The sequence below is a fragment of the Symphalangus syndactylus genome, chromosome 6, assembly GCF_028878055.3.
Source record: "Symphalangus syndactylus isolate Jambi chromosome 6, NHGRI_mSymSyn1-v2.1_pri, whole genome shotgun sequence".
Taxonomy (NCBI): domain Eukaryota; kingdom Metazoa; phylum Chordata; class Mammalia; order Primates; family Hylobatidae; genus Symphalangus; species Symphalangus syndactylus.
The window spans coordinates 34,875,959-34,902,564 of record NC_072428.2 but is presented as its reverse complement, the minus strand read 5'-3'; the positions used below and the strand labels follow the sequence as shown (position 1 = coordinate 34,902,564).

The window sequence follows — 26,606 nt, the reverse complement described above, 5'->3', positions numbered from 1 at the left end:
CAAATTAACATACTCATCATCTCATATAGTTAAATATTGTATTAGCAGCTAGAATCTACCCACTTAGCATGAATTCTATATACAGTATAAATTATCCTTCTTTTTAAACCCTACTTTTTAAAGTATACTGTATAAGCCTTTTTAAAGTATACTGTATACTTTGGCATTAGGTAAATGCTTTTTTGTGTAATGTTTTAATTACTTTAATGATTCTTTTTTACTAGATGTCTTGGGTAGTTTTTGTAAATCATTCCTCTAGGGCTTACCATGTGTACCTAATGAGAATCTATGTCAGATTAATAGTAATTTAATACCAGTGATATATAGAATTGTTATTCTCACATAGTTCTGTTCTCTCTTCTTTTTTGTGCCACTGTTGTTATACTGTACATGTTACATCTATATGTTATAAACCCAATAATGAATTACAATAATATTTCTATATATAGTTTAATGTCTTTTAAAGTAGCTGAGAGAAGAAAAGAAATTATATGTTTGTAAATTTTGTCATAGTAAACTTCTTATTTACCATTGTTGGTTCTCTTCCTTTTTTCCTGTGGATCTCAGTAACCAACTAATATATTCTCCATACTTCAATATAGCTTTGCTCCTGACTACCTTCTTTGTGTGGCAAGTATAAATATTTACATATGTTGTCGAGTATAGATATTTACATATATTATAGGCTTAACAATACGATTGCATACACATCGTATTATGCAATTTCATTTTAAACATGTTAAGAGAAAAAAGGAAAATAAATATGCATTTATACTGTCTTTAAAAATTGCTTAATTACCTTTACTTGTGCTTCTCCTCCCTCACACCATGTGGAATAGAATTCCATTTGGGGGTCAGTTGGTCTTAGCCTGAAGAAATTCTTTTAATAGTTATTGCAAGTGTCTTTACTGGCAACAAATTCTGTCAATTTTGTACCTCTGAAAATGGCTTTATTTTTTTCTTCATTTTTGAAAGATAGTTTTTCTGGGAATGAGAAATTTGTTAGTTTTATTCTTTCAGCACTTTGAATATGCATGTCATCTCACTATATGCTGGCCTCCACTGTTTCTGATGAGATGTCAGTTGTTAATCTTCCTGGGATTCTTTTACGTATAATAAGTCATTTTTCCTTGCTGTTTTCCCGATATTCTCTTTGTATTTTACTTTCAACATTTTTACTATGATGTGTCTGGGTGTATATCTGTGTTTATCTTATACTTGGAATTTTTTTGAGCTTCTTGGATGTGTCAATTAATTTTTTCTGTGAAATTTGCAAAGTATTAACCATTATTTTTTTAAAAATATTTTTGTTCTTTTCTGTTTTTTTCTCTTCTTTTGGCACCCCAATTTTGCATGTTTTGGTATAATTAATAGTGGTCTCCATATCTCTGAAACGTTTTAAATTTTTCTTCATTGCTTTTCTGTTGTTCAGATTGCATAATCTTTATTCGTCTGTCTCCAAGTTAGCTGATTCTTCTACCCACTCAAATCAGTTTTTGAGACCCCCTAGTAAATTTTTCATTTCATTTATATTAGTTTCCTACTATAGAATTTCCATTAGATTCTTGTAAAAATAATTCTTATTTTTTATTTGATGAGATATTGCCCTCATATCTTCCTTAACTTCTCTAAGCGTATTTTTCTTTAGCACTTTGAACATATTTGTTGTAGTTGCTTTAGAGTCTTTGTCATGTTCGTATCTAGTCCTTCTCACAGCAGCTCTTGTTGTCTGCTTTTTATTTTTATTTTTCTGTGCATGAGTCACACTTTCCTGTTTATTTGCATGTTTCCCTTTTTTTTTTTTTTAGAACAGTAGGCATTTTAGATAATATAATGTAGCAATGTCCCCTGCCCTAAAACTGCTTTTTCTTGTCTTTTGTTTATTTGCATGCTTATTTGTTTAGTGACTTGGCTGAACAAATTTAGTGACACTGGTAATGTAAAGCAGTGTAAAGCCTCTGATGTTGTTCCTCAGAGGATGCAGCCTTTGACGTGCTCACAGTCACTCTGGGAGACAGTAGTTTTCTCAGAACTATCCTTGACTCTTCCCTTCTTTGGTCTTTCTGGTAAACTGCCTGCCTCTACTGGTAATACACTCAGGTATTAGTGTTTGCCAATTTTCAGCCAGTCACTTTATTGTTTTGGACAATGCTATGGGAAATAAATTACCCTACAATCTGATCCAATTCATTTCAGACCTCTTTGCAGAAGTTTTTTGAGGCCAGGCTCTGAAGTATGTTCTAACCACAGGAGGTCTCTTTATTGCTGTCTCTTTCCCAGTTCACTCTGATAAACTAGCTGACTTGTGGTTTAGTTTATTGCTCTTATGGAGGTATCAGCCTTCTCTCAATTGCTTATTGTTGAAATCTTCCTGGTTTTTGAGAATGCCCTAAAGCTTGAACTTTCCCACTCTCTTTTCTAAATAAAATCAGTGATTTTGAGGAGCGCTTTGGAGCGCTTTCCCCTTGTGGCGTGTTGAGGCTTCTTTCTAAGTTTGGTTCGAGTCAGTCTAATATAGCCTTTACCCTAGGGCTCAATTAGTTCTAGAACTATTTCTATAGATGGTCTTTCTGAGGTCTCTATTGAATTAATCAAGTATTCAACTGGACTCTCAGCTCTTACTGATCAGAACTTCAATGTCTCCCAGACCTGTTAAGCTTCCATACGTTCTTGTCACAATGCCCCATTAGTTATTCTTTGACTGGCTTTTCTGTGTATTATTCTAAGGATGCACTGCTTTGCATTCAAAGGTCCAAGGGGGCTCCTATGGAGATCTCCAAAGTGTTCTCTGTACAGTTTCCTCCTCTTAGGTACTCTGCCCCTTTAATTCCAGTCACCTTGGCTTCTTCACACTCTAATCATTGTCTCCTGATTGCAGCAAGGGTACTGTGCCCTGTTTAGAGTTGCTTATCCTATCATTTTTCTAGAATATACCTCCAGACACAAAGCTGAAGCAATCTTGGGGATCCCCTTATTTGTATCCCTTCTGTGTGTCATTATATCCTTTGCTACTCCTTGTTTGAGGTCTGAAAACAGTTGTTTTATATATTTTATAAATTATGATTGTTTATGGTAGAAGCTATAGTCTCATACAAACTAAATCTTCGTGGGAAGAAGTGGAAGTTCTGTCTTTGATTTTTGTTGCTTTATGTTTTTCTTATTTGACCAAGCTCCTTAAAAATTCAAAATTTTGATTTTTGTCTGTTGTATTAGCTAACAATATTTTCCTTTGTGTCATTTACTTTTAAATTATTTCACAGTTTTATGATTTCCATATTTTAATTTTTATGTAACTGAAATTATTTTTTAATAATTTCTTCCAACTAGAGAATAAACATTTTCCTAGAATTTCTTTCATGGGTGTTCGAGGGGCTTCACTTTTTGTAATTAATATTCAGTCTGCTGAGATTATTTTTGGTATATGTTATAAGATGGTTTTGTGTGTCCTTTATTCTAAATTTCTTTAAACAACTTGTAGAAAACGATGTGGTATAAATAAACCAATAAGTGCATATCACAGGAAAGTGGTTGAATGTCATTTTTCATTATTGTAGAATTCATGCATATCAATTTTGTTTCATGGATTTAAGGTTATTCTTGGGTGATATAAAATTAAGACAGATAATACTGTGTGCTTCCTTTTAAAAGGTAAAATTTGCTTAAAACCAATAAAAATGAAAATGAGGACATAAGGAACTAGGATGCAAAGACTAAAGGGCAAAGCAGCAGCCAAGGTGGGTGTTTCTCATTTAAGACAACGGCTACCATGGCCAGACTTGCAGTCAGAAAGACCTCGTTTTGAATTCTAACTCTATCATTTACTTCCTTTCTTTCTAGGTTATGGTTAAGGTGAAATCAGACAATGTATGTAAACCATTCTTGCCATATCATCACTACGGCCACCATCATTATTATGATTATAGTAATAGAAATAGAAAGATTAAAAGATGAAGATGCAGTTTGAGTAGACAAGGATGAAGTCACATGATCTAGCCTTTGCTTTCTTTGTAATAAATTAAATAGCATAATGTGGATTATGTGCTTTCAAACTTTCTTCCATATGTATGTATACACATATGTGTGTATTTAGTTTCATCATATGGTTCCCATCGATACATCTCTTTCCATTTACTGTCACCATGGGTTGTCATCTATATTCAGTTCCTGGACTTTGTAAAGAGATTCACTAAAGCATTGAAGCATTGGGCTGGGGAAAGGGATGAGGAGGAAAAGGAGACCTAGTAGTGATTGTGTCACTTTTCCTGGTCCAGTAAGTGACTGCTCTCCCTGTCTTATCTATTCTCCATGCACATATGTTTAAACCAGGTCACACGAAATTGGTTCTTTTCTTGTTTGCTCAAAGGAAGTCTGTGGTAGAATTTTACTGGAACTGGAGTCGGTATCACTGAATCGAAGTTCCTTTTTCTCCACTGCTGAGTCGTGAGATTTGGGGCAGGTCCCTTCTTCTTTAATACCCATTTTGGGGTTGGAACACACAATTACTTAAGGGCCATAGAAATTTCTGCATGTGCATTGGAGTTTATTCATTTATCAATTTTTAAATTAAATAACTGTTGAGTGATTTCTATGTCTTAGGCACTGTGTTTGGTACTGAGGACATTGATATGTAAAAACCATAGAACTTATTCCTACCTTCAAGAAACATGTATAGAAGAATAGACAAACATCAGAGCATAGAAAGAACATAGGTATAATGAATGCTACAAAGGAGAAGTGCAGATATTATGGGCGGTAAATAGTGGAGGCCAGGAGTCTAAAACTATTTTGGTAAAGAGAAAGACAGTAATATTTTAGGCTTTTTGAGCCAATAGGCAAAATGGAACAATTCTTCTTACCAAAATGCCTTGTTGGTAAGTTTTAAAAATATTTTATATCTAAAAAAAATTAAGTCACAAGGGCCTTATGAAAACAGGCCACAGGCTGCAGTTTGTCTGATTAGACAAACATTATATTCATAATAGAGTATGCTAAAATAATACCCCCATCTGGAGAATTTCTATGGTCACTATTCTCCTAAAGGACTGTGTAAGAGACCTGTCTCTGTCTCTCTGTTTTCCCCTATTTCTAAATCCATCTCTTTTTCTTTCTATTTCTATTATATCTTTGTAGAATTCAAAAATATGTATGGAATACATACCCTCACGCCTACAATTTTCTGGTATCTTAATTTGGCTGCCTAATTGTGCCCTCTGAGAAAGAATTTTAACCATTTTATTAGTTTTCATACAATGTTCTGGTGACTGTGTTGTTGAGTAACTGCAATTGTGTAGATGCTTTACCAGGAGCTGGGTTAATCCATCAATATACTGTATGTCAATATGCTGTATCTGCTGAGGCAGCTGGAGAAGGAGATTGAGAGCAGGTACTGAGGGAGCAGAAAGCGGAAGAGAAAAGAACAGTTAAAATACCTAGCTGTCCCAGAGCAGGATTAGCAAACATGTTGTTTTGGTTATCCATTGTTTCACAGGTTAAAAAAAAAATCTCTTTGCGTCAACAGAATTAGAGGCATGGTGTCCTCTCTAAACATGTTAAGCCATTTGAAGAGGCTCCAAAAGTGGAATCAAATTCAATTAAGGAAAAAAAGACCGCTTATTACCCTTTAAAACTCATAATATGAAAGATATTTCAAAACATAAAAGTTGAAATGTTTTAAAATAGCATTTTAAATGCCTGAATCACTTAAAAGTATTCTGAATTTTATTCATTCTATTTTAATTCTATCCTGAGGTAGCAATTCAAACATTCCTATAGATATTTCTAAATATTTTTTGCAGTTACATCAAGAACTAGAAAAGGACAAATATCCTTATGCAATCAATTTGACTTTAACTATTTCCTCTCTCTCTCTCCTCTCTCTCTCTCTCTCTATTTTTGTCACTTTCCTATTACTTGTGTCAGTACCTGAGTTTTTCTTATCCTATTTTATTTAGAGTGAGAAAAAGTTATGACTGAGGAAAATGCCAAAGATCTAATCAAGGAATTGTCAATAATAATCGTGTGGCTCAAGCTATAAATCACTTTGGATTAAGCATCACCCTTCTTCTGGGTATGAAATTTCCAATGCCTTTTATTTGTTATCTGCCAATGGAGATTAAAACATTCCCTTCCCAGGGAATCTTTCAGAAGCAGATGGATCCCCACTGTCAGGCGTCTGGGAAGTTGTCTGCCTGATGACAGTCAAATGAAGCTTATGACATTATTAGGTCCTTTCCCCACCCTCTAAAAACTCGATTCCATTTATACACAACATTCAGTTAGCAAGTAAAATTTTGGTCAAGCCATTATGTTTTGTATATGATGCCAAGTACATCTTAATGGATGAGAGGGCCAATTGACTGATGGCCTTAATGTGTTTTATAAATCATCTCTGTTTGCATGTGCAGTCCAGCCCAAAAGACAGAGGCAATAGACACCAAAGCCTGCCATTCTTAAGCAAAGTTTGCTTTAGTTCCGTATAAATATTAAGACTTAACATAGTTTACTACAGATCTGTTTTAGTCTTAATTTCATGCAAAATCGACAATGGACATTTATATAGCATTAATTAAGGCACACTATTCAATACATATAAAATTTTTCAACATTATTTAGATATGACCTTAGTTTATTATAAAAACTGTTATTGAGATGTCAAAGCCTCAGTGCTTTTTTTGTAAACTTTCTCAGGCTATGACATTAAACCTGCCGTTAGACATTAACTAGGACCTTTTTATGTATATATGAGTAATAAGAACAACATCTTGCATCTATGCAGAACTTATGGAAACACAAATACTTAGTGTTTACTGTTAGCCAGGCATTGTGCTAAGCCTTTTTATATATAGTATCTTATTGAAGCTCACAACTCTCTATGTGTTTATACACATTGTTGACAGTGAATCACTTGAGGCTTGTAGAAATTTGTGGCTTTCCCAAGACAAAGTCAACAAGTGGGCAATTTAGGTTTTATACCTGAAGGGCGACAGGCTAGTCAGAGACGACACCGGTGGCAGCCAAGAGATCTTTATTGGAGGCTCAGTGTGCGAGAAGATGAAGAGAAGGGGAGAGAGAGAGAGAGAGCTGCTGGGGCTGAGTATTTATGTCCTTTAGGGTGATGTGGTGATTGGTGATTGGTGATTGGACGGAGGGCGGGACCTAGGGGCTAGCAGGAGGTGTTTCCTTTTGATTGGGTGCTTATTTGGCGGGCTGTGCTTGGCGGGTTTAGGGGGCACCAAGTGGAGGGGGAAGAACCCGGAACTGATGCCTAAGATGGCGTCTTTGATTTATCCAACATTCCTCCCTTTTTATTGGTTTAAAATGGAAAGTGGGCATCGTCGTCTATCTGGCTGCTTCCTGCTGAGAAGGGGCATTGTGAGGGGGAAAGTGGAAGGGAGTTTGGCTTGGGAGGGTTGGGGTATAGTAGGAGTATGATTCCAAGCAGTAGGGATAAAATTTCTTGGGGTGTGAAATCTTGAAATGTTCCTTGTAGGTAGAGGTCATTGAGTGCGGTGAGCCACCCTAGAGGTAAGGTTGGATCATCGATGAGCCAGCTGTCGGTGTGGAGATTGGTTAGGAACTGATGGAACCGGTTAGTGTCCATCTTTAACAGCCTGGGGGTGGGCTATGGAGCTGCAGGAAAATAAAATGACAGCTTAATTTAGGGTGTGGGTTGTAGGAGGCTTTAAGCAGACATACCCTTGTAGAGGCAACTTTTGAAGGCGAGCTGTTGATGGACGGGGTGTCAGCACTCTGTGAGGTTTTCTCTAGAGCCAGTTGTGTCTTCACACGTTGCTAGAAGTTGGTAGTTTCTAAGGAGAAGCTGGTTAAATGTTTGGTTAGATACTGAACCTAGTAAGGCAAGGGAGTAGAGCACAGAACGCTAGGGCCCCCAGTAGTGGGCCTAGGAAGGAAAGAAGCCAAGCCATGAGAGGGGGTTTAAGAGGTCCCAGAGGGAGGAACAGGCATGGTGGTGGGACTTTAGGCTTCTGGAATGGGCGGAAGGGATGGCACTTTGGAAATGCGGAGTTTGAGAGGGCTGTGAGGTATGGGTGTGCAGGTGTATTTTGTGGAATGTGAGGAGGTGGCTAGACTTCTTGTTTGATCCGGGTTCATGGCTGGTTTCAACCTGGAAATGTGAAGCCAAGGAGTTAGACGCCCTGGTGATTCTTGGAGCTTATCGGCAGTAGGGGTGCAAAGCACAATTTGGAGGGGACTTTCCACTTTGGGGTTAGTGGGGCTACTTGCGTGTGGCTTGGTAGGGAGTAGAAAACACATTCTCCTGGCTTGAGGGGAAATGGAGGTTGTGGGTTGGTGGCATCGGGAAGGAGGCAGTCTTGCCTTTTCCATAGCTCACAATGGATGAAGGACAGGAGGGGGTAGCTGATGCCTGCTGGGACTATTTTTGAAGTGGGCTCAATGCCAGGTGGGAGTGCCAGGCGACCGTACATGATTTCAAAAGGGGACATAAGGGAAGGCTTTTTTGGCAGAACTCAGAGTCAGAACAAAGCTGTAGGCAATAGCTTAACCCAGTCTAGATGTAATTCTAAGGAGAGTTTGGTAAGGGTCTCTTTGAGTGTGCGATTGGTTCATTCAACTTTCCCTGAGGACTGGGGGTGATATGGGATATGGAAGTGCCAGGGGATATTAAGTGTAGTTGTTATGTCTTGTGAAATGTGGGAAGTGAATTCAGGGTGTTGTCAGTTTGGAGAGAGGTTGGGATTCCGAATCTTGGGATAATTTCTGATAAAAGGATAGAGGCAACTGTGCTGGCTCTTTTGTTTGTGGTCGGGAATGCTTCAACCCACCCACAAAAGGTATCTATGAGGACTAAGAGATAGCTAAGTTTTTTTATGGGGGGCGCATATGAGTGAAATCTAGTTGCCAATCACTTCCTGGAATATGTCCTCTGGATTGGTGAATTGGGAAAGGTCCTCCTGGCCTTAGTGGGGTTTGTGGGTTTGTACGTTGACAAATGGAGCAGGTAGATGTGAGCTGTTGGAGGAACTGTAGATCTGAAGAATTGAGGGTGAAGAAGGAGCTTAGAAATGTTTTTAATGATTGGGGGCTTGTATGGAAGATAGAGTGGAGGTATGAAAAGAGGGTGTGCTTTGGGAGGTTAGGTGGCTGAGTGTTGTGGAGGGTCTTGTGTGTACTGTGAAGGATTTGGAAGTCTGTTTGTTGTTATCATGATTATGCGGGGCAGAGACAACAGCGCTGCCTGTTTTGCCTCTTGGTCAGCTTTGTTATTGCCTTGCGTTATTGGGGACGAGTTGGCTTGGTGGGACTTGCAGTGGACTATTCCTATTTTGGCAGGAAGTAGAGAGGCTTGGAGAAGGCATGTGATGAAGGTAGCATTGGTGATAGATGTTCCTTTTGTTGTGAGTAGTCCTCTCTCTTTCCAAATAGCAGAGTGGGAGAGTAAGATGTGGAAAACATATTTGGAGTCTGTGTATAGTGTGAGTGAGGAGTCTGCTGCCAGTTGGAATGCTCGAGTGGCTGCAATGAGTTCAGCTTGTTGGTTGGTAGTTTGGGAGGGCAAGGGCTTCGCTTTGATGGTCTGGGTAAGGGAGACTATAGCGTACCTGCTAGGTGCTGTCCGTTTAATGAGAAGGAGCTACCATCAGTAAACCACGTGTGATCTGGGCTATCTAAAGGTCCTTCAGAGATGTGGCTTGGACACGGTAGGAGGGACTCTAAAGTCTCGATACACTTATGTAAAGGGGGGGTTTGTGAAAGAGGTAAGAGGTTGGTGGGATTGAGGGGTGCACATATCTGGAAGGATACAGTAGGATCATGTAAGAAGGAGACTAAGAGGGAAAGTATATGGCAAAGAGGGAGGGTTTGGAGACTTTTGTATGTGAGGAGGTCTTTAAGTTGATGAGGGGACGTGATAACAACAGATGCCCCGAATGTGAGCTTCTTTGACTCCAGAAGGAGTAAATAAGCTGCTGCCAGAGCTCGAAGGCAAGGGGCCCCTCCCCCTATGGTGGGGTCAAGCTGTTTGGACAAGTATGCGACTGCAGCAAAAGTGGGACCTTGCATTTGACCCAAGACTCCTAGGGCTAAGCGCTTTTATGAGAGCCTGCTGAAGTAGTAGGAAGGGCTGTTTTACTGTGGCATCTAAAGGCTCAGACAGAGCTCCTCGGGAGAGGTCATAAAGAGGCTTTGCTAATAGGGAATAATTGGAGATCCAGGTTCTAAAATATCCGGCAAGTCCTAAGAATGAGAGTACTTCTTGTTTTGTTTTAGGGATGGGAACACCCCTAATGAAGCATTATCAGTCTAGGGTGATGGCCTTTGAGTTATGGGAGAGAAGGACTCCTAGATAGGTGACTTGTGTTAATGAGAGTTGGACCTTTTGAGGGGATACTTGGTAGCCTTTGTCTGTGAGGAAATTGAGAAGGGAAGTAGTGGGAGACGGCTAGAGAAGGACTGCACAAAAGGAGATCATCTACATATTGCAGGAGGACGGACTGGGGAAGTCTCAGTGTTTTTAGGTCTGAAGCTAGGGTTTGGCTAAAAATGTGAGGGCTATCTCTGAACCCTTGGGGAAGAACAGTCCATGTTAGTTGTTGTGACTTTTTGGTGTCTGGGTCAGTCCAGGTGAAAGCAAAGAGATCTTGTGATTGTGGGGAGAGAGGAATGGTGAAGAAAGCATAGTATAGGTGTTGGGGACTAGGGGGTGAATGGGTTTAATGGCTTCATTAATGAGCCTGAGGTCCTGAACGAGGCGGAATGTGCCATTGGATTTTTTTACTGCAAGAATGGGGGTGTTGAATGGCGAGTGGGTTGATCTAAGGAACCCCTTCCTGAGGAGATCGGAGATAACTGGTTGTAATCCTCTCAGACTAGAGGTGGGGAGAGGATATTGGGGTTGGCTGGGAAAGTGATGTGGATTTTTGAGGGAGATTTGTATGGGGGTGCATAGTGCTAACGAAGGGATGGTAGTATCCCAAACTACAGGATTGACGCCTGTTGGGAGCGAAGGTGGAGGAGGAGCAGGAACCTGGTATATGGAATCAGCAACTAGGGCAATGAGTGAGGTGGATTTTGGTGGGGGTGGCTGGATTAAAGGTGATAGAGGTTTTGAATTTTGAGAGGATGTCCCTTCCTAATAGGGGGAGAGGGCATTGGGGCATGACTAGGAACCGATGAGAGAACATGTGACCAGAGAAGGTGCAGGAGAGGGGAGGGGTGGCTCTTGGACATATGGTTTGGCCTCCAACCCCGGCTACAGGAGATCCAAAAGGGGAAGTGGCGCCCCAGAATTCCCTTAAAACCGAGAAGGTAGCTCCAGTGTCAAGGAGAAATGTGATAAAGCGTCCGTCTACTATTAACAAGACCCTGGGCTCCTGAGCAGTGATGATTTGTGTCGGGAAAGGAGTCCCAAGGCCACGTCAATCTTTGATGGCCAGACCTAGGAGGTCGGGTGTAGAGCTGGAGGCTGGCCTGGCTTCCCTTCAGGGGCCGGGGCAGTCTACGGCCCAGTGGCCAGACAGGTGGCATTTGGGGCATGGCTTGTTGGGGGGCCTGGGATTTGGTCACTGCTGGGCCCAATGTCCTTCCTTTCCACATTTAAAGCAGGGCCCAGGGGGCTCATGTGTGGGCCAATGACCAGACAACGCTTTGTGGCTGTGTGATTTTATTATGGGCTGAGAAGGGGCCTGGAGGGCCTGTGCTAATAATTGGTATTTTTGTTTTCTTGCCTTCTCGTCCTGGTTATGATAAACCTTGAATGCCATTGCTAGTATCTCGGATTGGGGAGTGAAGGGGCCTCTGTCTAGCTTTTTTAGTTTGTTTTGGATATCAGGGAAGCTTTGGGAGAAGAAGTGGGACACAAGGAGTTGTCTACCATCGGGGGTTTCGGGATCTATAGTGGTATATTGTTGAAGTGCCTTTGTAAGGCGGTCAAGGAAGGCTTGAGGTTTTCATGTTTTTCTTGTAGCTTTTCAAAATTGACAGCCTTTTGTGCTGCCCTACATAACCTGGCTACTAGGCAGGTGGCAAAATGGTCTCGGGAGACAATTCCGTTTTGGGTGTTAGAGTCCCAATTAGGCTCTTGCTCGGGCACCACCTGCACCCCCAATGGTAGGACTAGGATTGTTTGATGGACCTCATCTGCATATGTGCAAGCCTGTTCCCAGACACACCGGCATTCTTCAGGGAGAAAGGAATTAGAGAGAATCATATATATGTCATGGAAAGTGAGACTATAGGCTTGAAGGATGTATTGGAATCCTTTGATATAGGAGGCAGAGTTGGAAGTGTAGGAGCCTAAGCGCTTTCGATTTGGGATAGATCAGCCATGGAAAAGGGAACGTGTACTCAGACGATGCCTTCAACTCCTGCTACTTCTTGAAGTGGGGTGAGGATGGGGTGGTGGGATCTCGAACGAGTGGTGGGAGGGCTGAGCGGTGGAGGGGAGGGAGCTGGAGAGCTTGCGGAGGAAGGGGAAGAAAGAGAGAGGCAGGGGGAAGTGGTAAGGGATGGGGCCACCGCTGGCTGGGCAGCGGCTGGAGGGTGGGGCTGAGGGTGGTGATATGGCAGAGGTTCCTCAGTGGGGTCAAAGTCTGGGGCGGAAGGAGGAGCTGCGGCAAGGAGGTGTTGGAGCTTGCAGTGGAGGCAGAGGTTAGGCTTGTCCCATAAGAGGAAGAAGCCATGAACATATGGGATCTCTACCCATTTTCCTGTTCGTTCGCAATAGTTGTAGAGATAGAGCCGTAAGGAGGCCATTTGTTTTGGTTGTCTAGGGGATAGGTGGGCCAACAAAATTTAATTAGGCATTTTGGTTTGATGTCTGAGGCGAGGCCAAGGGCCAACAAATTATTTAAGAGACATTGTAGGGGGGAGTCGGCCGGCAGGGATGCAGAGCCTCCCATAATGAGAGGAAGGAATAGACGGCGACGAGCTAGGCAGGGCGTCCCCTGCTAGCCGCTTGCCACGGAGTGAGTCAGAGCCTCCGGATCGATCGTCACCAAAACGGAAGGACTGAGGAGCCTCTGAGAGGCAGGAGGCCGTGGGTCACCTGGTACCAGGATTTTAATGAAGGAAGGAGAGGGGCCCAGGCCGGAGACGCGAGGAGGAGAGGGAGAAAACTCCATTCCCTGCAGGCCAAGGAAGAAGTGAATGATAGGGGCCTACCACTGCTGTAAGGGTGTCGGGCAAAATGTGTCCGTCATGGGAGCGGCTAGGGTCTGGCAATTTGCCCGAGAGGTAGGCCCGGGAGGGGAAAACTTACCGAGATGAGGCCAGTGGTGGGCGAAGAGCTTGGCGAACAGGAAAATGGGTAAAGGCTGGCCGGAGGTCTAGACTGAGCCTGGGAAGGGGATCGGGGTCCCACCTAAAGGTGAGGAATCCTGATCCGAGTCACGGCAGGAAAATGAAGAGTGACAGGCTAGTCAGAGACAACACCAGTGGCAGCCAAGAGATCCTTATTGGAGGCTCAGCGTGCGAGAAGATGAAGAGAAGGGGAGAGAGAGAGAGAGAGAGCTGCTGGGGCTGAGTATTTACGTCCTTTAGGGTGATGTGGTGATTGGTGATTGGTGATTGGTGATTGGTCGGAGGGCGGGACCTCGGGGCTAGTAGGAGGTGTTTCCTTTTGATTGGGTGCTTATTTGGCGGGCTGTGCTTGGCTGGTTTAGGGGGCGCCAAGTGGAGGAGGAAGAACCTGGAACCGATGCCTAAGATGGCATCTTTGATTTATCCAACAATACCCAGTACTGTTCTATTCAGAATCTAGGTTGTTTCCACTTTGCTTTCCAGTCTAACTTGGTTTTCTCCAAATTATCTGCCCCCACAAAAAAAAGAAGGACCAAACAGTGGATTTGCTCAAGATCATAAAGTTAATTGAACAGACACAGGCAACACTAGAATTCAGGTCTTTTTCTTCTAACATGTTGCTCTTGGCATGACACTTACTGCTTCTCATATATATATATATATGAGATATATATATATATATATATATATGAGATATATATATATATATATATATATATATGAGATATATATATATATATGAGATATATATATATATATGAGATATATATATATATATATATACACACACACACACACACACTCACACACACACATTAAACAGAAATAAGAATGAAATGCTTTGTATTTGAACTCTTCTTTTTTAATTTTACTGTCTGTTTTTCACTGCTGTACTCAGTTGGCCCTTTAAAAATTCTAATTACTGAAGTTATTATATTAAAGAAGTATTGCAAGAACAACAACTTAAATTCTAGAAATCACAGGAAATAAAAGTTATTCCCTTTGAGAATCTTATTGAGATGCTGAGAGGATAATGCTTAAATAAAGAGATACCTGGGTTGAATTTGAGACCAATTTTGCGTGTGAAATCTCAGCAAATATTATGCTCAGTTAAACAATATGTGATCATTTGAACAGATGATGTTGTAAGAAAGAACTTTTCTATAAATTGTTGAAATGGAAAGAATTCTTCATGCAAGTAGAAATAGGCAGCTAGTTAGGCTTTCTTAATGAAATGACAGTTTTCAAGATACTTAGCTTGAGAGTACAGAGTGCAGTATTTCCTGAAAATGGAACCAAAATGGAGGGGCCTGGGGTGTACTAGTCAGTCTATATAATTTACTATCATAATAAACTGGGTTCTTTTTGTTTTTTCTTCTATGATGAAAAATAATGTAGGAACAAAAATCCACATAATTCCATCCATCACATTTGATATGTCCTTGTATTACTCAGGATAGAAAAACTATGTTGTTCTAGTGGTAAATCACCCAATCTCAGCAGCTTATACTAGAAAAGTGTATTTCTTGCTCACATAAAGTCTGATATGCTTTGGGTCATGCTCTTTCCATTTTATAGCTATGCCAAATGGAAAATGTGTCTTCCAAGATCACTGCAACAACAGAAAAGAAGGATAGACAGCATGTAGGAGCTCCTACATGGCCCCTGTCACTTCTGCTCATAGCCCATTGGCTAGAATTAGTCACATGGCTCAGGCCAGCTACAAGGGAAACTGAGAGCTATGTAAAAGAACAAATGGTTAGAGAATGATGTCTCTGACCCACTAATTATTTCTACCCTCCTTCCTGCTGCCACCCTGCTTTTCCCTTTCCCACTTTTCATTCTTCTCATTCTATCTTTCTTTCAGTGCTGGTCTTTCTTCATCTTTTTGTATTGCTTTTGCATTTAGCCACTATTTAACAAATTATACATCTATCCTATAGAATACTTGCATGACCCTAAGAGTGAATGCCTCCTAAACTGTGTGCCCTAGGTGCTTTTCTTGCCCTAGTCCTGCTATTCTGTGACAGGTCGTTTCTAAGTTGAGCAATATGTAAGAGTCAAACATGATTCCTAACTTCAAGTTGCTTTCTGTCCTGTGAGAGTGATGTGATGTACGGATATAATGACAATGCAATGTAAAAATAAAATGCTGATGTCATGCAATTTCGACAGGTGTTGTGCTGTGGGAATTGTTTCAATATTGTTCTACACTCAACAGTGTTTGCTAAATGCAAATCAGAGCACTTTGAGCACATGTTAAAGAGGTAAAGAAAGTGTAATCCTTCTGCTTTAGAGAGGACTATCACAAATGGAGAACCTTGGAGAAAATACATATGGTTACCCATCACACACACTTTAACTGGGTATGTGCATCGTGTCAGAGGTTCTCAGACTTTGCTGGATGGACATGGGATTCTCTGTATAGCCTAAAATGTGTGAGATTATCTATTCTAGAGAAGGCCCAGATCTATAAATATTCCTGAAAAGGTTATTGACCCCAGAGTTTCCAGGGTGGGTAAAGATGATGACTACTCTGTGGTTTCGTGAGGATTTACCCCAGACTTATAGGAACAGAGACACTCTGAATCCTCATAAAATAGCCAACGTCATTCATCCCTTGAAACTACTGGCATGGATTGTCTTGCACGGAGGAAACAAACATTTCCTTTCTTTTTGTTCAATGTCTGAAGGGAGCTATCCCTGCAGCAGGACTTGGAAAGGCTCATAAAACTTGAGCAAAATGTTTATAAAGCATGGAAGTAAATGACAAAACTGTAACTTGGCAAAGTTTCAAGAGGCTTTGATCAACTGGAGCAGAGATTGGTCTCAGCGATCCAGGGATGGGCTTTAGGAAGCCTGTGAATCCCCGGAAACATTTGTGTGTATTTGGTTCTATGTATTTTTATGGAGGAGGGTCCACCTATAAACATTAAGAGCCACTAATCTCATTTTAAAAAGATGGAATCTGCAGTCTAAATAGATTTAAATACATACCTAAGATCAAATAATTAATCAGGGCTAAATCCAGTTCTGAAGCCCTATTCTTATAATCCCCACTGTTCTGGGATAAATTGTGTCCCCTCAAAAATATTGTCAAAGTCCTAACATTTGGTACGTAAGAATGTGACTGTATGTGGAATAGGGATGTAATTGCAGATGTAATTAATATGAAATCATGAAGATGACCCTAATCCATTATAAGAAGAAGAATTCTCCCTGTGAAGGCAGGTACACATAGCAAGACAACCATATACAGGTAAAGGCAGAGATTGGAGTTACACAACTGAAAGCCACAGGATACTGATGGCTTACCACCACTAGAAGCTAGAAAGAGGCAAGGGAAGTTTCTCCCTTAGAGCCTTCAAAGGGAACAGAGCACTGACAACGGCTTGATTTCAGACTTCAGCCTATAGAACTGTGAGACAGTGAATTTCTGTTGTTTAAGCCATTAAGTTTCTTATGGTAGCCCAAGGAAACACATACACTCACTACAGCTAACTCTCCAAACTGGTACGTTTCTTTTCATCATATCAGTGCCAATAATGATAATTATGTTTCCTTGTTTTTAAAATTCATGTTTACCCGACCTAGTTTAGGCATCTCTCCAGGCAATCTGGGCCTGCTGGTCCTTGGTGACTTGCTCTGTTTCCTGGCTGGAACTGTGGAACAATGGCTTCTGCCATTCCCACAATCAAAATTGTAGCTGCCAATAAGAATGTACTAATTCTACCACCTTTTTGGGCTCAAGTGCCAGGCTTTAGGGCCACCTTCATCATGCTAGCTCTGGCCGAAGCTGCAGCAGTTTCCATGTCCAAGTCCAACCTGACCAGACCCATGGAGGCCCCAGCTTCCCCAAAAGCTCCACAGGGGCTGGCTAACATCAACTGGAGTTGCAGGGCAGTATATGCTCCGTGAGGCAAACTTTAAGGGAATACAGGAGTCATAAGGAGACAGACCATGAATTGTTCTCTCTTCCTCCCATCTTAGAAACTGTTCAGAGATGCAGCGGTTCTACAGTGGCTTTCCTGAGTTACCCTATTTAACCAAGAAACCATTGCTACTTTCTTGGAAAGCTTTAGCCAGCTCATCATGCACAAGGTTATTATTTTTGCTTTACCTACTTTTTGTTTTTGTTTTTGTTTTTGAGACGGAGTCTCACTCTGTCGCCCAGGCTGGAGTGCAGTGGTGTGATCTTGGCTCACTGCAAGCTCCGCCTGCCAGGTTCACGCCATTCTCCTGCCTCAGCCTCCCAAGTAGCTGGGACTACAGGCACCTGCCACCATGCCTGGCTAATTTTTTGTATTTTTAGTAGAGACGGGGTTTCACAGTGTTAGCCAAGATGGTCTTGATCTCCTGACCTTGTGATTCACCTGCCTTGGCCTCCCAAAGTGCTGGGATTACAGGCGTGAGCTACCGCGCCCAGCCAGCTTTACCTACTTTTATGAGTTGAATTAAATTTATGTGTTGAATTCGTATACCAATGTGTATCAGAATGGGACTTTACTTGGAAATAAGGTCATTGCAGATATAATTAGTTAAGATGAGGGCATAGTGGAGTATGGTAGGGTGGGCACCTAACCCTTTATGACAAGTTACACACACACACACACACACACATACACACACACACACAGAAAGAGAGAATGAGAGAGAGAGAACACTCCATGTGAAGATGAAGGCAAATAGTGGGGTGATATTTCTACAAGCTAAGGAATGCCAAAGATTGTGAAGATGGGAGAGATGCATGAAAAAAGATCTCCTTTGTAGCCTTCAGAAGGAACCAACCCTGCTGACACCTTGATCTTAGACTTCTAGCCTCTAGAACTGTGAGAGAGTAAATTTATGCTGTTTATCACCAAATTTGTGGTACTTTGTTATGGCAACACTAGTAAATCAGTGTACCTATTTCTCTACCATACTTCTCACATTCTCTTATTCTTGCTGTCATTGGATTGTGACAACTCCATCTCTGCCCCTCTCTAATGAGTAAGCATTCAAAATTGTCCTCAGCTCTGTTTCCCTAGAAATATAAGCTAATATAGCCTTTATTCCTATTTAAAAATAAGTGTATAGTTAGACCTGGGTTGGGCACTGACTGATAAAAAGAAATATGGTATGTACTCTTCTTGAAAAAGCTTACAGTTTTCAGCAAGACTAATCTAATTTGTAAGACCACTAGAAATCAGCAAAGGCAGGTTTGACATCTACATTGTGACAGAGTTCAGGAAAGGGAGAGTTACACCATAAGCCTCCAGAACTACAAAACAAACTATTGACTATGAGAAATTCTGTTCCATCTCTGTGTTGTCCTCATAGCGCCAAAAAGCAAGAGTTCATACTTGGCGTATTCTGTACATATTTTTTAATTCTTACACATGAGTATGTGGCAGCCAAAGGGGAATCATTCCAAATAGGAAACTCAGGCATTCATAAACAAAGCCTCATGTTGGTAATTCAAACAAAGTAATTAGTGTTTATGACTGTAGGAGTCTGGAGTATATGTGATGAATTATATTAATCAGGAGTGAATTGATACTGGAGGGTAAGAAGGATAATTTCTCCAGCTAAAAGCGCATGGCTGGTAGCTGAAACTGTTCCCCAGACCAAGCCATTACATCTATCAAAAGGTGTTTATTAACTGCTTATTCGCACATCACACTATGCTAAATGTGGAACCAAGTCTTAAAACTCACTTTCTTAACTTGTGTATAATCTATACTGGTTTCAAAGAAAGAGCAAGCAAACTTCACTTGAAATTTAGAGGCTTAGAGCCTTTAGAGTTCCTTTAAAGAAATCTTTAGATGTAATAATACATTTTTTTTGGAGAAGAAATCAATTGAGATCTCATTTTTCTTGTTCAGGTTTTCTAAATATTTCCACTGTTAGTGGTTCACATAAACTTGTTTATGTATATAAGTTATTAATATATGATTGACTCAAACTCTGTAAATGATTTTTGCTTCCAAAATATAGCTTCACTAACCTAAATGAGTTGTTTCTAGCAATACCATGGACCATATAACTTCTGTAATACCATTGTCTTCACTGTATGTGGAGTGCCTACAAAAAGCCTGGGTGAGAGAAGGTATATAAAAAACACCTGTTGAATGAGAAAGCCCTCATTCCTGGTTGGATCTAGGAAGGATAATTTTTTCAAACATTCCTGTAAGGAAAGATGCCAAAACTTTTTGAGCACCTGTCATGTCCCAGGCTCCCTACTAAGCACTTTACATAATCTCAAGGGATATCCCTTCTTTCACTTTAACATGGGTGCAATAGAATTTACTTATTTGTTTATAGCAATAGAAAGAATTAAATACTGCTGGGGATGGTGGCTCGTGCCTGTAATCCCGGTGCTTTGAGAGGCTTAAGTAGGGGAGTCACTTGAGGCCAGGAGTTCAAGACCAGCCTGGGCAACTTAGCAAGACCACATTTCTACACATTATAATCAAATTAGCCAGGCATGGTGACATGTGCCTGTAGTTACAGCTACCTGGGAGACTAAGGAGGGAGAATCACTTGAGCCCAGTTAGTCGAGGCTGCAGTGAGCCATGATCATGTCACTGCACTGCAGCCTGGATGACACAGACAGACTGTCTTTAAAAAAAAAAAAAAGAAAAAAGAAAGAGTTAGGAGAGGAAGGAAGAGAGAGAGAGAGAAAGAAAGAAAGAGAATAGTATGCATGTGAGGAACTTAGCACTGTGTCTGGTGCCAAACAGATACCGAGCTACTGGTTACCTTTCTCTTCTTTTTCTTATTACATTCAGTATCCACTGAACATTCCTTACAGTGATTTTCCATTACTCTTTATATCAGATGCAGAAATGTTGACTGTGTTTTTTGTTAGCATCATTTATAAGGAAATTCCTCCCGGAAGCACATCTTCCTCTTTGTTGTTGTTCTTTTAATATTACTGAATGGAAAGCTCACCACAACCACAGCCTAAGCCCCAGTGACCTGTAACTTGGACTATTCAACTGCCTCCTAAGTCTAACAGCTTTTGGTTTTGTCTCTTGCAATAGATACTGCTCTTTGCACCAAGAAAGCTCTATTTAAAATATAAATTTGACTATATTATTCCTTTGTTTACTCTAATTGCCATTCCATACAAATAAAAGTCCAGACTCCCCAGCATAACATACAAGACTCTTCATGTCCAAAGCCTTATCTTCCTCTTAAGACTTATATAGTTCAGCTGCTTCTATGCAGGATGCATTTTCACAAATGTTTGTGATTCATGATCTCGTTGTTCAACGAGTCTGCACCTTGGCTTGTGCAGGATCATCTGCTTTGCAGCCTCCCTCTCTTTCCTTATCTTTCTTCACCTAGCCTACTCTGCTCAATCTCTTAGACACAGCTCATGCATCACTTCCTCTTGGCAGCCTTTGGAAAGCTTAGGTACCCTTCCTTAATGTTTTTTTAATTACTGTGTGTTCTGATTATCAGGAATTTAGGACATTGCCTTCAAATCATCCATTAGTACCTGTTGCTGCCACAACAGTCTAGGCCATGGGTGGGCAAACTTCTTCTGTAAAGAACCAGGTATTAGATATTTTAGCTTTGTGCAGCATATAGTCTTCATCAAAATTACCCAGTTTTGTCTTTGTAACACAAAAACAGCCAAAGACAATATGTAAATTAATGAGCTTGGCTGTGGTTCCAATAGTTTACTTACAAAAAAATAGATGGCAGGCTGGATTTCTCCAGTGGGTTGTAGGTTGCCAACCCCTAATCTAAGCCTCTTGAGGATGGGAATCAACTCATCTTTCTTAGATTCTGTAGCACCTAGCTCAGTGCCTGAGTTAAAGGAGGGACTCAATCAATGTTAATTGAGCTGGGAGTGTACTATCCCCGCCAGATCATCATGTACCAGGTGCTGATTCTTGTTTTTATTCTTGCTTTTATTTGAAGTATAATCAGGTTGCTGTTGAACATTTTTAATTTTGTACCAAGCAGATGTGCCCCATTTGAAGAACAGAAGCAAATCAGTACATACTAAATTACCAGGTCACGTTCTAACACAGAGATCTGTGCATTCTGCCTGAGCATCTAAGGCTTCTAATTTTCTCAGGTATCGTATTGCCCTCAAGTGTTGCAGCTCTCCTTGAAACCAGCCAGTGTTGTCTGTGACCTGTTTATTGAAAGCTGTGTAACTAAGTACAGTAATAGAATTTTTCAATCAATACTCAATTGTAGCAAGAGCTGGTGGAGAGATTTCAGCAGCCATAACATGCTGAGATAACTTGGTATCATTAAGAAATCAGGCAGCAGAGAGCAGTACTAATTGAGTTCTGTCAGTCATACATGTGGGCACTGGGCTTGAAATTTTGTGTAGAAGCTATAGTATTGTTTGATGTGTATTTGGTTGTGTAAACCCAGACAGCGAACTCATTTGAACTCAGCTGAATAACATTCAGCTGTTCTAGGCCTCTCATAACAATTTTCTTTTTTTTTTCTCTGTTTAAAAACTCAGCAGTATCCTCTATGTGCATAACATAAAAAGGAATAGCAGTGGTATTTAATTGTAAGTCTGGGATAGATGGTATAAAGAGGAAATATAACCTAATAGAAAGAGAATTGGAAGTCAAAAGACTCAACCTTCAAATTCCAGCTGTTCTACCCGTTAACTCTGTGTTTTGGCTGTGAATCAAGTGATAGCCAACGCATCGGTTTTTCTGTCTTTACAATGGGGATTATACCTGCCTGCCTTATTAGTGTTTCAGTGAACTTCAAAGCAATTTTTGGCTGTGAAAATGCTCTGCAATGATAGTTGTTGTTTTATGTGAGCACCCTAATTATTCTGCTTCTCCAGGAAAAAAATGTGTCGACACTAAGTGATTTTTCCTTGTAATTTAATCCTTTAATTTTAATAATTTTTATGGAAGTCTTTCCCAAAGAATGCACAATAAACTAACTGCTTCATTAAACTGAATAGTTTATGCAAATTTAACCCATTTATGGCTTAGAGTTAACACTGGGATTTCTGCTCCTGTGATTCATGTTGTAGCTGTAGGTGCTGCTGACTGTGGGACTTACCTGTGATTGAGCCCAGAAGTAGCTTGGCTTAGCCTTCTGGAAAAATTCCAATTAGTCACTTTGTTAATTTGGGCTATTTGCCTCTTCTGCAAAGGAAGATTTAGGGAATGACTGAAATAATGTTATAGTTTGAAGGAACACTCAACACCATTAAGTCCAATCCCTTCTTAGAAGGAAATAAACTGAAATCCCAAGGGTTTAATGAGTTGCTCAATGTCACACAGAAAATGAGTGTTTAAGTGTACCCTATCCACACCTTCTGACAACATTAACATTAATGAACATTTTCTCAAAGCTTTACTATTTTCAAAGCATTTGCACATCCATATCTTATTTAGACCTCTCCAAAGCTGTGAGGTTGACAGAGCAGGGGCCATTCTCTCCATTTCCTGAGTGTTAAGTGACTTTTCCTCAGTCACTTAGTGGGTGTATGCTCAGGGAAAGACGCTGGCACATGAAAACAGGTCTTCTGACCACAGGTCCTAGTTTTATCCCAAGACATTATGTTTCATGCTATTGGACTATGTCTTGTCTACTATAACATGCAGTATTGATGCTGCATAACCTCTGCAGTAGCAAGACTTTGCTGACTGCTGTAAAATAAATCATCCTCCTAAAGATAGAAGATATCTTTTCCCAAATGAGTTTTTCATGTTCCAGAGCAGTTTCTTCAGTATCACTGTTTGTGTGCTTTGAATTTTTCACAGAACTTACAGACTTATGTATGAGATCTGCACTACCAGCAATAGGAATAACTGGCACCTTCATATCAGCTTTTACCTACTTGCATTCACAGTGTGCTTCTGCCTCAAACCTCATGTCCTATAACTTTTTCTTAGCACTTTAGATTCCACCAATACCATTAGTTGAAGTTCCCAAATGCATGATAGCCTGCTTTTGTGCCATATTAGTAAAACGTGCTTCTCTGAGAACTGTTGCAAATCTAACTCAAACTGGCTTAAGAACACCCGGGATTTTTTGGTTCCTGAAACTAAAAATCCAGGGATAGAGCAAGCATGGCTGGACTCAAGACTTCCAAATTAGTGTGAGGAAACATCTCTCTTTTCTTTTCTCTCTCTCCTCTTTCCTTCTATCTGAATTTTTCTGCATTAGACTTTGTTCTCAGGCAGGTTCTAACAAGTAGAAGAAAAGATGGACGCTGGTAGTTCCAGAATTATACTAGCTAGTCAATTCCATTGAATCAAGAGTGCTTCCCACCAGCCCCAACCCCACAATAGCATCAAGAAAAAATTCTCTTTGAATTGATTGAGTTATATACTTCCATTCTTGGAACTGGGACATGCAGCCAACTGTACCCAAGCCATATAAATGGAGAGAAGAGGTAAGAGGAATTCCTGAAATAAATTATATCAATATAATGCAATTATTAAATTTAATATATTAAATAAATGATATATAATAAATAATATCTGGCATTTGATATAATATTAATATATGATATATGATAAATATAGTATATAATAATGTATATTTGATATATATGATGTATCAAATATATATTAATTATATGATATAATATCAAATTATAATATCAAATTAAATATATAATATATATGATATATAATGTGTGACTATTAATGAAGCATAGATGCTTAACAGGAAAAAATCACAAAACATTCACTACACACACTAAAATGCCTATGCCATGTTCACTGTGCTAAAATGCCTTGCTCTCTCACTTACTTGAAAAACTCCTACTTCACCTTCTAACTCTACTCAAAAGCCATTTACTATGTAGATGATCTTGGGGTAACTTACAGAACCTCTGTAACTTCTTATTATAACATGGCATACAATAAGAATAACCAACTGTTAAGCTAGTTTAGGAGATTATGTGCCTGATCCATATAAAGTGCTTAGGACAATCTTTGGCAGAAGTTATGTGCTCTATAAATGTTAACAATGCTGCTGCTGCTGCTGTTGCTGACACTTGAACATCATGGAGAGACAAGTGCTGTGAAGGAAGACAAAGCAGAGTAAAGGCTCAGAGTGGCAGTGGTGTTGTTTAAGATATCCTAGGTCATGCAAGTCATTTCTGAGGAGATGACATTTGAGTGGAGAAGAAAATGAAGTGATGCTATTAGCTATGTGAACAACTTGGAGGTGAGTGTTCTAGGCAAAGGGAACAACAAGTGTAACGGCCCTAAGGTAGAAAAGAGCTTGGCTTGTTTGAAGAATAAAATCATAACAGGGCTGGTCTTGGTGGCTCATGCCTGTAATCCCAGCACTTTGGGAGGCTGAGGCAGGTGGATCACCTGAGGTCGGGAGTTTGAGACCAGCCTGACCAACATGGTGAAACCCCGTCTCTACTAAATACAAAAAATTAGCCGGGTGTGGTGGCACATGCCTGTAATCCCAGCTACCTGGGAGGCTGAGGCAGGAGAATCGCTTGAACCTGGGAGGCAGAGGTTGCAGTGAGCCAAGACTGCGCCATTGTACTCCAGGCTGGGCAACAAGAGCGAAACTCTGTCTAAAACAAACAACAACAACAAAAAACTGTAACAGGACATTTACTAGAGGTGTCATTTTTCTTAAGATCTTCAATTTTATCTTTTAACAAATTATGGACGTATATAAAATTAAACATTGAGTCATTATTATTAGTAAGAATTTCTATCCATTTAATCACCCTTCTTGAAAGTTTGGAGCTGAGTTAAGTGCAGGTTTTTCCAGGCAGAGTCCTGGGAGCCAGTGGAAAGTAACCACCGGTGCCTTATATTGGCATTGGTAGTAAGTGGAACCAATGGACCAAATTGTGTCCAGAAAAGGGGCACATGTCTGATTTGAAGTAAGGAGTTCAAAAGAAGGTTGCCCATCTTAGGAGCTGGAAAGAGAATGGAGGATAAAGCTTTGGAACTGAAAAGGCTGAGCTAACAAGGATGTGACAGGACAAGGAGTATTGTGACCTGATGTGGCTAGAAGCTCCAAGACAGGGTGAATTATTGTTGTGCAACTTGGGTTGCAATGTCTTCCAGAATAATTTTTTTCTATTTAATATACGATATGGCTTTCTAGATAGAATCATTAAGATAACATTAGGAGGTAGAGGCATTCTCAGGCTATTTCCCAAACCTTAGCTCTATTTCCTCAGTAGAGTGAAGACTTTGGATATAAGATGAAATGTAAAAATATGGTAGAATATATCAGAACAAAGAATGTTCTTTGAATGTGGCACCCTTTTAGTTAGTGATTGAACACATGGTATTCACTTACTTATGTGTACCAGACCCTGTGCTGAGCTCTGGGGGAGATACAGAAATGAGAATTTTAGGGCTCTTTCTCTTTTGTAAGCTGGAATAAAAATAAAGCACATGTAAACCAATAATTTTAATAAAATGTGCCTGGTGCTTTACCATTCATGAGCTATACAAATTTGATAAGATATTTAAGCATTTATTTCTTGATTTATAATGTTTGGATAAAAATAGCACCTACCTTATGGCATTTTAGGGTGGGGTTAAAAGAAAAGAAAAAAAAAAAAGCGTTAAAATGTTTAGTACATTACCTGGCACATACTACATGCTAAATGCATTTTTAAAGGGCTATGATACCAGCAAGGGGTTGTGGTAGCACGGAGCAAAAAATGATTTAATTTATCTGGGCCTGGAAAAATCCCCATAGGACTACTAAGTCTTGAAGGCTGAATTGAAAAATGGGGAAGGAATTATGGAGTAAAGAGTCAAGTGAAATACTAGGAAACTTTCTGGAGGAGAATTTTATCAAATAATTAGGTAACATATATGGAGAAACATTGAGAGAAACTTTAGGAAAGTTGGTCTGGGGTCAGATTATGAATGGCTTCATATATCATGTCAAGAAACACTTCTTTAAGTAATTATGAAGAGCTTTCACAGGTCTTTATGCAGAGGAGTGAAATAACAGGAAATCACGTGTGTCTGAACCTGTACTAATGAGATGTAGAGGAAAGCACAAAAGGGAATTTGGTGACCATGTACCTGGGTAGAATCATAGAGGATAATTCTGTATTAGAGCTACAACTCATGGGTGAATGGAAAGCGAAAATAACAAGAGGAAAAAAATTCTTTCTTTTAAGGCAACTGGTATATGTGTGTTGCCTTAGACAACTTTAGGAGTTGAAACGTGCCACTCACCAGTGATTTTATTTCATGGAAGCTGGAAAAGCATTAACATGTATGACAATAGTTAGCCTATCCATGGTCTATATAGTTGCAGGGAAATGTAATTCACAAACACCTGCCTGAGTCTATTTGGCAAGTATTGGGAGCATCAACCTTAGTTTTATGAGC

General features: G+C 40.2%; 1 protein-coding gene across 5 annotated transcripts in view; it reads left to right on the top strand.

The window, feature by feature from the left end:
* NELL1 (neural EGFL like 1) overlaps positions 1–26,606 on the top strand; it is a 932,871-nt gene that overhangs the window by 666,883 nt on the left and 239,382 nt on the right. The window lies entirely within an intron of this gene.